Here is a 10,169-nt window from a genome sequence, read left to right on the forward strand (position 1 = left end):
CAGTGCTTACTAAATTTTAATTTTCCTTCACACCCAGTATACCTACAAATACCACACAATAGAACACACACACAGACACATTTCACAAAGCAATAATACTCTTATCATATGCTGACTACTCTGATTGTTTTGATCCTATTTTATTTTTATGCTAACCACACTCTATTTTGCTGAAATAATGACTTTCTAATAGCTTTAAATGGCAGCACAAAGATATCCAAAGGAAAATGACAGAAATACAAATAAAAGTGAAAAAGGAGAAAAATATTAAGTGACATTAAACTGAATAGGATCGAAGATATACAGAAATCTATACATTTGTTAAAAATCTTATGAGAAGTTTGCAATTAGAGTTGGATTATAGGTCAGACAATATCAATAGTAGATAATAGGAAGTAGACACATGGATTGCTATATCTTGTACAAAATAATCTGATCAAAGTGATAAAGACAGAATGGTAGATGACCTTTGAACTCTGGTTTTCGCATTGTTATACTTTAAATGTTTGAGGGACTAAACATGCTATCTTTGAATCAGTTCAAGAGATTTATTAACTAAGCCAATAATTGTTAAGAGTAAAATACATGAAAATGGGAAATATGGAGTTGTATGAATCTGAGTTGAATTTTAGAAAAAAAAATTCCCTTGAGTGATCTTTTAGGCTTTCTAAAGGATGTGTATTTTTTCTCTGAGGACTTTGCTATGAAGGCACCTGAGCAGAAGCTGAAGTTAATTAAGGACAAGAAAGTGAGCCTAGAAGGCAGAGTTTTAATAAGCAAAATAGGACTTCAGCAACTGTTATCTAGAATTTTGAGATATTTTCAGTAATGACATTTTCCAAGATCATTATTCAACGAATGATCTTTGTGCTTTTTTTTTTTTTTAAGAAATCTATATGCCACAAAAATAATCACCAAATTTTTGTACTAAGTGTGTTTGACCTGCTTTACTTAACTTTCATTTAAGTTAACATTATTTCAGCTAACTTCCTTAAAGAGTAGGTTTACATCATTCAAAAGAAATGTAAATACTATATGGATTTAACTCTATTTTAGCCTCAGTTACCTTTTTAGATAGTGATTAAATTTTGATTAAATAGTGATCTGCCAATAACAGCACCACTTCGAGAAAGCAGTCACAGGAGATGAGCTCCATCTACTAGATATTTTACAAACTGAAGGGAAAGGCCAAATCTTACCAAGTAGGAAAATTCTCTGTGATTATAAAATAGATTAATATTTCCTCTGAACTATTCTGAAATTACCCTTCTATGGCTAAAATATAGGATTTAATTAGGATACTAACGATAAGAAGTGCTGATTTTGATCAACTTCTGAAATTATTCAGACTACAGAAAAGATAAATGAATACATATTCAATGAAATCAAGCTTACAATATGGAAGGCAGAGGGAAATTGAGTCTCTAGTGTTATTTTATCACTTAGAAACATGCACTTTTTTAAGTGGGGCTTCCCTTGTGGCTCAGCTGGTAAAGAATCTGCCTGCAATGCAGGAGACCTGGGTTCAATCCCTGGGTTGGGAAGATCCCCTGGAAAAGGGAAAGGCTACCCACTCCGGTATTCTGGCCTGGAGAATTATGGACTATATAGTCCAGGCTCACAAAGAGTTGGACACAACTCAGTGACTTTTACTTTCACTTTCTCTTAAAAACATGTATTAAATTGCTTAAAGCATTATAAATGAATATTTAAAGATATTGATGGCTCCTTACTTCCTAGATTACCAATGTCTCATTTAACTCAAGATAGCAAAACATTATGCTCAGTTGTATTTTTACAAAAATTGATTCTGAAAGGCAGATGAGTTTCTTGCAGCTAGATATTTTCTATGGAATGGTACAACTAAATATGTTCACACATCAACCTTTTCTTTCTCAAGTTTAGAAAAGTCATTGAACCAATGGCTTTCTAACAATTTGATCTAGAAAATATCTTTGTGAAGTTTTGAAAAAGCCTGAAAATGTTCAGCTACCAAACAATTTTAGGAAGAGATGAGCATAGCTGCTACATTAACTGTCACTAATTGAGACGCTAGATGAGATTAAGAGTTATTCCAGAGTGAAAAGCATTGCTTTAAATGCTATTGAGCATTTACAACAAATGATATAATTTTTTCATATTTAAAATTTTAATGATAATTTGATTTTATCTTAAATATGATTATAAATGTGGTACACTGAGAAATATAAACTAAGTTTATAAATATGATGAAGTATAGCTATTATAATAATTCCCCTTATAAGCTTCTGACATTAGAACATAAGTGCAGGATTACCTACTTTGGCTATAAAAGGAAAACCTCTTCCTTTCTTCCCATATCACTTTCCTATTGAGAATTGTCTATGTGTTAAGCAAAAGAGACCGCCTAGTGGTTTCAAAGAATATCGATGTTGAACAATGTGTTTTTAATCCATTGTTACTTAGCTCTCCTTGAAGGCAAGGAAAAGGAGAAGTTTCATAGCTCTAATTCTACACTGTTTTATATTATGCCTCTCCATTAAAAAAAAAAAAAATACAATGACTTCTATTTGCCTAGAAAATTAAATGCCTGCCCCACTTCCTCCACTATCATTTTAACATTTAAAGTTCTAAACTACAAGTAACCACCGGAGGGTGAAAGGTGGCAAGTTCTGTACGGCCATCACCACATTTGATCTTCTCACCAATGCTCTGAGGCAGCTGCTGTTATTATTCCCATCGTTCAGGAATCTGAGGCCCATATGGGTTAAGAAACTTAGTTAATCATAAACATAGTGAGACACCTGGGCTTCCTAGCTGGCGCTAGTGGTAAAAAATCTGTCTGCCAATGCAGGAGACATAAGAGGTGCAGGTTTGATCCCTGGGCCAGGAAGATCCCCTGGAGAAGGAAATGGCAACCCACTCCAGTATTCTTGCCTAGAGAATCCCATGGACAGAGTAGACTGGCAAGCTGTAGTCCACGGGGTCACAAAGAGTCAGATAGGACAGAAGCGACTGAGTAGGCATGCATAGAGAGAAACAGAGCCAGTTTGGAAGCCAGATTTTATTTGACTTAGTTTCACCAGAGTAAGCTTCAGTGCATTCATTCATGATGATCTTTTTTTTTTTTTTTTTTTTTCAGTGGGTTTTGTCATACATTGATATGAATCAGCCATAGATTTACACGTATTCCCCATCCCGATCCCCCCTCCCACCTCCCTCTCCACCCGATTCCTCTGGGTCTTCCCAGTGCACCAGGCCCGAGCACTTGTCTCATGCATCCCACCTGGGCTGGTGATCTGTTTCACCATAGATAGTATACATGCTGTTCTTTTGAAATATCCCACCCTCACATTCTCCCACAGAGTTCAAAAGTCTGTTCTGTATTTCTGTGTCTCTTTTTCTGTTTTGCATATAGGGTTATCGTTACCATCTTTCTAAATTCCATATATATGTGTTAGTATGCTGTAATGTTCTTTATCTTTCTGGCTTACTTCACTCTGTATAATGGGCTCCAGTTTCATCCATCTCATTAGAACTGGTTCAAATGAATTTCTTTTAACGGCTGAGTAATATTCCATGGTGTATATGTACCACAGCTTCCTTATCCATTCATCTGCTGATGGGCATCTAGGTTGCTTCCATGTCCTGGCTATTATAAACAGTGCTGCGATGAACATTGGGGTGCACGTGTCTCTTTCAGATCTGGTTTCCTCAGTGTGTATGCCCAGAAGTGGTATTGCTGGGTCATATGGCAGTTCTATTTCCAGTTTTTTTAAGAAATCTCCACACTGAATACTGTTCTTCCACGGACAAAGATTTAGCAACCTCTCCCATTCCTGATTTTCACAAGTGGATGTTTTCTGTCACTCTTTTTTGATTCCATTGAGATAGTTTCCCATCTCACTGTATAACACATTGGGATCCAGTTTGCTTTAGTTATACCCAAGATGATGTGTGCTGCAACTAATATACTGGTATAAGTTTGGTATGAACATTTTGTTTGAATGTACAGAAACTTGGGTTAGTTAGCAATGCAATAACATCAACAAGTATCCAGGGTTTTCAGAACTCTGCTCCCTTTCTTAAGGTATTGTTATGTTACTGAGTCCAAGCTTGCCCTAGACAGGCCAATGAATTAGAGACGAGGTGTTGGGGCAAGGAGTATGACTTTATTCACATAGTCGGCAGACTGAGAAGATGGCAGGCTAATGTCTCAAAATAATTATCTTATTGGGATCTGGATGCTAGATTCATTTATAGAACGGAGATGGGGGAGCTGAGGAAATACAAAAGTTATTATTTAGACGCTAAGTTGTGTCTGACTCTTTTTGACCCCACAGACTATAGCTTGCCAGGCTCCTCTGTCCATGGTATCTCAGACAAGAATATTGGAGTGCCTTGTCATTTCCTCTCCAGGGGATCTTCCCAACCCAGGGATCAAACCCACATCTCCTGCATTGCAGGCAGCCTCCTGCATTGCAGGTGAATTCTTTATCCTGAAGTCACCATAAAAGTCCATTAATCTTGCAAGTACTTCCTGGAATGAATGCTCAGCCTTCGGAAGGGGGTGTGTTTATTTCTTCCTTCCTCTAGCCATTCACTGATGGACAGGTCCTGAAAAGGGATATTTGGTTTAGCATCAGGTAGAGGAGTAGGTTTTTCCAAGGCAGGCCATTATGTAAGGACAGTATTCCTTTAGTGAGCAAAAGAATCCAAAAGCAAAAGTTAAAGTAACAGATCCAACATGGCATCATAATTGGCTCTTCCCTGTAATACTTAATGTCCCCACATATGGTTTTTAAAACACTCCAGAGTTTCTAAGCATCATGTCCTCACAAACCAGTGTCTGAACATAGGAAGGAAATAAATTCTTGCATATTCCTTACTTTTCATCATGGAATTTCCCTTCTCAGACCTCCCAAGTTGTTCTATTGTATGTATTAATTAGTTCAACTAATTTTACATGGATTTTAGCATCTAATACTTAAGGTCTTACCATATAAAAACTAATTATTATTAGCAGCGAGGAAGGATTCATTCATTAACAAAAAGGAAACATCTTGCTTTCATGAGGTTTGAATTCCAGTTAGTAAAGACAGATACTAAACAACAAAATACATATATATGTCAGGATTAAATAAATGAAAAGAAAGAAAAGCATGTAAAGGATAAACTATAATATGTTAGATGCACTAATAATACTCAGACATCAAGTATTACAGGCTTAAAATAAAGCGTAAACACTGGGAAATTACCTGTACCCACAGTGGCAAGAGAGATTATAAAGAAAAATAAACCCAAAATAGGTTTGAAGAATAAAATAACTGAGAGTTCAAGGAAGTGTCCTTGATTCTGAGTAAAGTGCTTTGGGAGACATTGATGCTATTGATGGGGAAAACTGGAGGTTTTGTCTCTGAAAAAAAATTGAAGGAATTCACTGGGAAACACAAAGACAGCTAACTGTTGTAGACATTAGTGCCCCAAAACACAGCCAGCCATCATATGGCACCTGTCCTGCCTATATGCTCTCCTGCTCCTCAAAATGAAATTTGACAGTTGACAAATTTCTGCCATGTACTTAGAACCCTAGTTAGCCTTTATACCATCTCATCATTTAGTCTGAGAGGGAAAAAAAAAAAAATATATATATATATATATACACACACATATATATATATTCTTAGATATATGTGTGAGACTGTCCTCGGAGACCAAATAATCCAACATGAAAATAATGATCCTGGTGAAAACAGAAATAAGACAACAGAAAATACTTCAAAACACTTCCAAGTGGTACCCAGTAGAGGCTTGCTATGTTCACTTCCTTCTTCCCGGGTGGTGCAGTTGGTAAAGAATCTGTCTGCCAGTGCAGGAGACACAAAAGACACGAGTTTGATTCTTGGATCAAGAAGACCCCCTGGAGGAGGAAATGGCAACCTATTCCAGTATTCTTGCTTTGGAAATCCCAAGGACAGAAGAGCCTGGTGGGCTGCAGCTCATAGGGTTGCAAAGAGCTGAACACTGCTGCTACTGAGCACAGTAGCATATTAATCCTGCCATAACCAACTACCACAAACTGAGTGGCTTAAAACAACAGAAATTAATTCATCACAGTTCTGGGAGCTAAAAGTTCAAGTTATCATTAGGGCATGCTCCCTATGAATGCTGTAGGGAATAATCCTTCATTGACTTTCCCTAGCTTCTGGACACTCCTGGTAGTCGATGTTCTTTGGCCTGTGACTTAATCATTCTAATCTCTGCTTCTGTCTTTACAAGGACATTTCCTGTGTGTATATATATGTGTGTGTCCTTTCCACTTCCCATAAGAACACCAGTCATTGAATCTAGAGTAAATTTTAAATTCTAGTGGCCTCATCTCAATCTAACTGGTGATGTCTATAAGACCATATTTCCAAATATATTCTGAACTTCCAGCTGAACATGTTTTCAACTCACTACACTTGTGAAGGTAAATATAAGATCGTAACAGAATGAAAAGGAGACTATCAGAGAATACATTTTAAAAATATAGCTAATTTAAAAATTAAATCAAAAAGTTGAGACAAGAATATCAGAGTACCTCTGGACATAGAACTAAGAAACAAAGCAGTAAGTCATGATGAAGGAAAAACATTATAATTTATTTTAAAAAATAGACAATCATTCCAATGAATATTTATTTAAATTTATTTATTTAAAGACACATTTAAATATTTAAAGATTATTTAAAGATTAACCCAACTAATAAGGCTTTTGGAAGTATCATCTAAAACTTTCATATTGTAAACCTGTAATTTTAGAAAGATCAGTTAATAGAATAATTATAAAGATCAACTAATAGTTCTAGAAATCCAAATAATAGGAAATCTAAACAGATAAGAGGAAAAAATTGAAAAATTATTAAATGAAGAAAAAAAAATCCTCCTATAGTGCTATAACAGAAATATTCTATGATTTATTGTTAGACTCAATAAACAAATTAAGGAAAAGTTTCTAAACATTTCTTAGAGAAAAAGCAAGTCAGCTACAAAGAAATGAGAAACTGTAAAATTTTTGTCATAAAACTGGATGCTATAATTCCACTGATGTTTGCCTTCAGATTTCTAAGAGTAAATTTTTTTCAGTAAAAATTCCATAAACCAACAATCAAGTGCAGGAATGGGATAAGTATATTTTAGACTATTTCAGAAAGCTCCTCCCATGCACTTTCACTGAAAGGTATTTCAAATTATACTACAATAAAATTTAATTTAAATAAACATAAAAGTTTTTATTGAGGTGGTGACACAATGTGATATTTAAGCTAAAATATGGATGACAAGACATTGATCGTATAAAAATTCAGGGAAGAATATTCTAGGCAGAGGATATTTAGCTAGTTATATAAAGAAGTCATAGCATGGCCACATGGTCAGAATTGGTGTGGATAAGGAGTGGAAGTTTCAGAAGAGTGAAAGTACTTTGAGTAAAAAATAAGAAACGAGTTGATAAATTGCATTCTGAGATGCAGTAAGAGCTTCTCATATGAAATTAATTTGCCACTGAACTGATTTATATAGTCCCACTTCACTGAAAATAAAGATATACTCTACCCAACTGTCAATTTTATCCAGTCTTTCTCTAACTGGGATTGAACAATGAGTATCATTGGTACAAAAACTATGTAAAGAAATTATTGCAAGTAATTTCAATTGAAACCTTTATCATCTTTTTTTTTCTTTTTAAATCAACAAAACACTTTAAATTGCAGCTTGAAAACACACATGCTTAAGATGCCACAGTGATTAGGAATACAGTTTAATTTGATTTAACAAAATATTAGCTGATTCAAAATTTCAGATTCATTGCTCCCAAATAACAAAATAAAAAATGAATTTAGTAGATAATATAGAAGATTTCCCATATTATCATGATTTCATAAATACAACCTTTAAATGAAGCTCTGGATAAATGTACATTTTGTTCTATATGGTTCATATTTTAGAATTTCATTCCCACTCAAAAGAAAATGGTGAAACTGCATAATTTGTCTCTTAAAATCCACTGGCAATCAATTTAACTTTGTACCTGGGCTAGTCTACCATAATTTAGATTGTTCTTACTTCCAAGATTTCTGATTGATTTTCTTTTTCACACTAGGAGAAGGAATGCCTGTTTCTTTGATCAAATTCTTAATACCATTTCTTCTTTTTTTAACTGTTTATTTTATTTTATATTGGAGTAGAGTTGATTAATAATATTTTGTTAGTTTCAGGTATAACAAAGTGCTTCAGTTATATATTTACATGTACCTATTCTTGGTTGAGAGTTTATGTTGACATATACACACTATTATAGAAAATGGATAATCAACATCTATTGGATCATAGAAAAAGCAAAGGAATTCCAGAAAAATATCTACTTCTGCTTCATTGACTACGCTAAAGTCTTTGACTATGTGGACCATAGCAAACTAAGGAAAAATCTTAAAGAGATGGGAATACGAGACCATTTTACCTGTCTCCTGAGAAACATCTATGCAGAGCACGTCATGCTAAATTCTGGGCTGCATGAAGCTCAAGCTGGAATCAAGATTCCCGGGAGAAATACCAATAATCTCAGGAATGCAGATGACACCACCCTTATGGCAAAAAGCCAAGAGGAACTAAAGAGCCTCTTGATGAAGGTGAAAGAGGAGAGTGAAAAAGCTGGTTTAAAACTCAACATTCAAAAAACTAAGATCATATCATCCAGTTCCATCACATTATGGCAAATAGAGGGGGGAAAAAGAAACAGTGACAGACTATATTTTCTTAGGCTCCAAAATCACTGCAGATGGTACCTGCAGCCGGGAAATTAAAAGACACTTGCTCCTTGGAAACAAAGCTATGACAAATCTGACAGAATATTAAAAAGAAAAGACATTACCTTACCAACAAAGGTCCATCTAGTCAAAGGTTTTTTTGTTTTTGTTTTTGTTTTTTTACAGGAGTCATGTATGGATGTGAGAGTTGGACCATAAAGAAATCTGAGCACTGAAGAGAATTGATGCTTTAGAAAGATGATGCTGGAGAAGACTCTTGAGCATCCCTTGGAGAGCAAGGAGATCAAACCAGTCAATTCTAAAGGAAATCAACCCTGAATATTCATTGGAAAGACTGATGCCGAAGCTGAAGCTCCAATATTTTGGTCACCTGATGCAAAGAGCCGACTCATTGGAAAAGACCCTGATGCTGAGAAAGGTTGAAGGCAGCAGAAAAAGGGGATGAAAGAGAATGAGATGGTTGGATGGCATCACTGACTCAATGGACATGATTTTGAGCAAACTCTGGGACATATTGAAGGACAAGGAATCCTGGCGTGCTGCAGTCCACAGGGTGGCAAACAGTCAGACATGACTTAGCAACTAACCAACAACAATGAATATATAATTTTTACTTTATAACTCGCTTGGTCACTCAGTGGTGTCTTACCCTGTTAGCCCACCAGGCTCTTCTGTACGTGGAATTCTCCAGGCAAGAAAACTGGAATGGGTGCCTATTCTCTTCTCCAGGGTATTTTCCCTACCCCAGGATCAAACTCGAGTCTCCCACAGATTTTTTACCATGAGCCACCAGATAAGAGAATATATATGTGTATGTATATATATACATACACATATAACACAAAAGTATCTGTATGAATATAATATATATATATATAACAGACTAGAATATATGTATGCATATGTGTATGTATTTTATCCATTCATCCATTGCTTAACATTGAATTTGCTTTCATGTTTGCTATTGTGAATAATGCGGCAACAAACATGGAAATGCAGGTATTGCTTCAAGATCGAGGTTTCATTTCCTCATATATATATGCCCAGGAGTGGTATTGCTGTATCATACGGTAGCTCTATTTTTAATTTTTTGAGGGCCCTCCATATTGTTTTCACAGTGGCCATACCAATTTACATTCTGCCCAATAGTGCATAAGGGTTCTCTTCTTTATATGTTCTCACCAGCATTTGTTATCTTTTGTCTTTTTTATTATAGCCATTTTAAGAAATGTGAGGTGCTATTTAATTTTGGCTTTGATTTTATTTTCCCTAATGATAAGTGATGTTGAGCACCTTTAAATGCACCTGTTGTAAGTGCATTCGTGAGACAAAATTCCATTGGGCAGATCAAGAAGGCTGAAATATCAGGTAGGAGCCCTATGTT

Source organism: Cervus canadensis, chromosome 27, assembly GCF_019320065.1.
Source record: "Cervus canadensis isolate Bull #8, Minnesota chromosome 27, ASM1932006v1, whole genome shotgun sequence".
Lineage (NCBI taxonomy): Eukaryota > Metazoa > Chordata > Mammalia > Artiodactyla > Cervidae > Cervus > Cervus canadensis.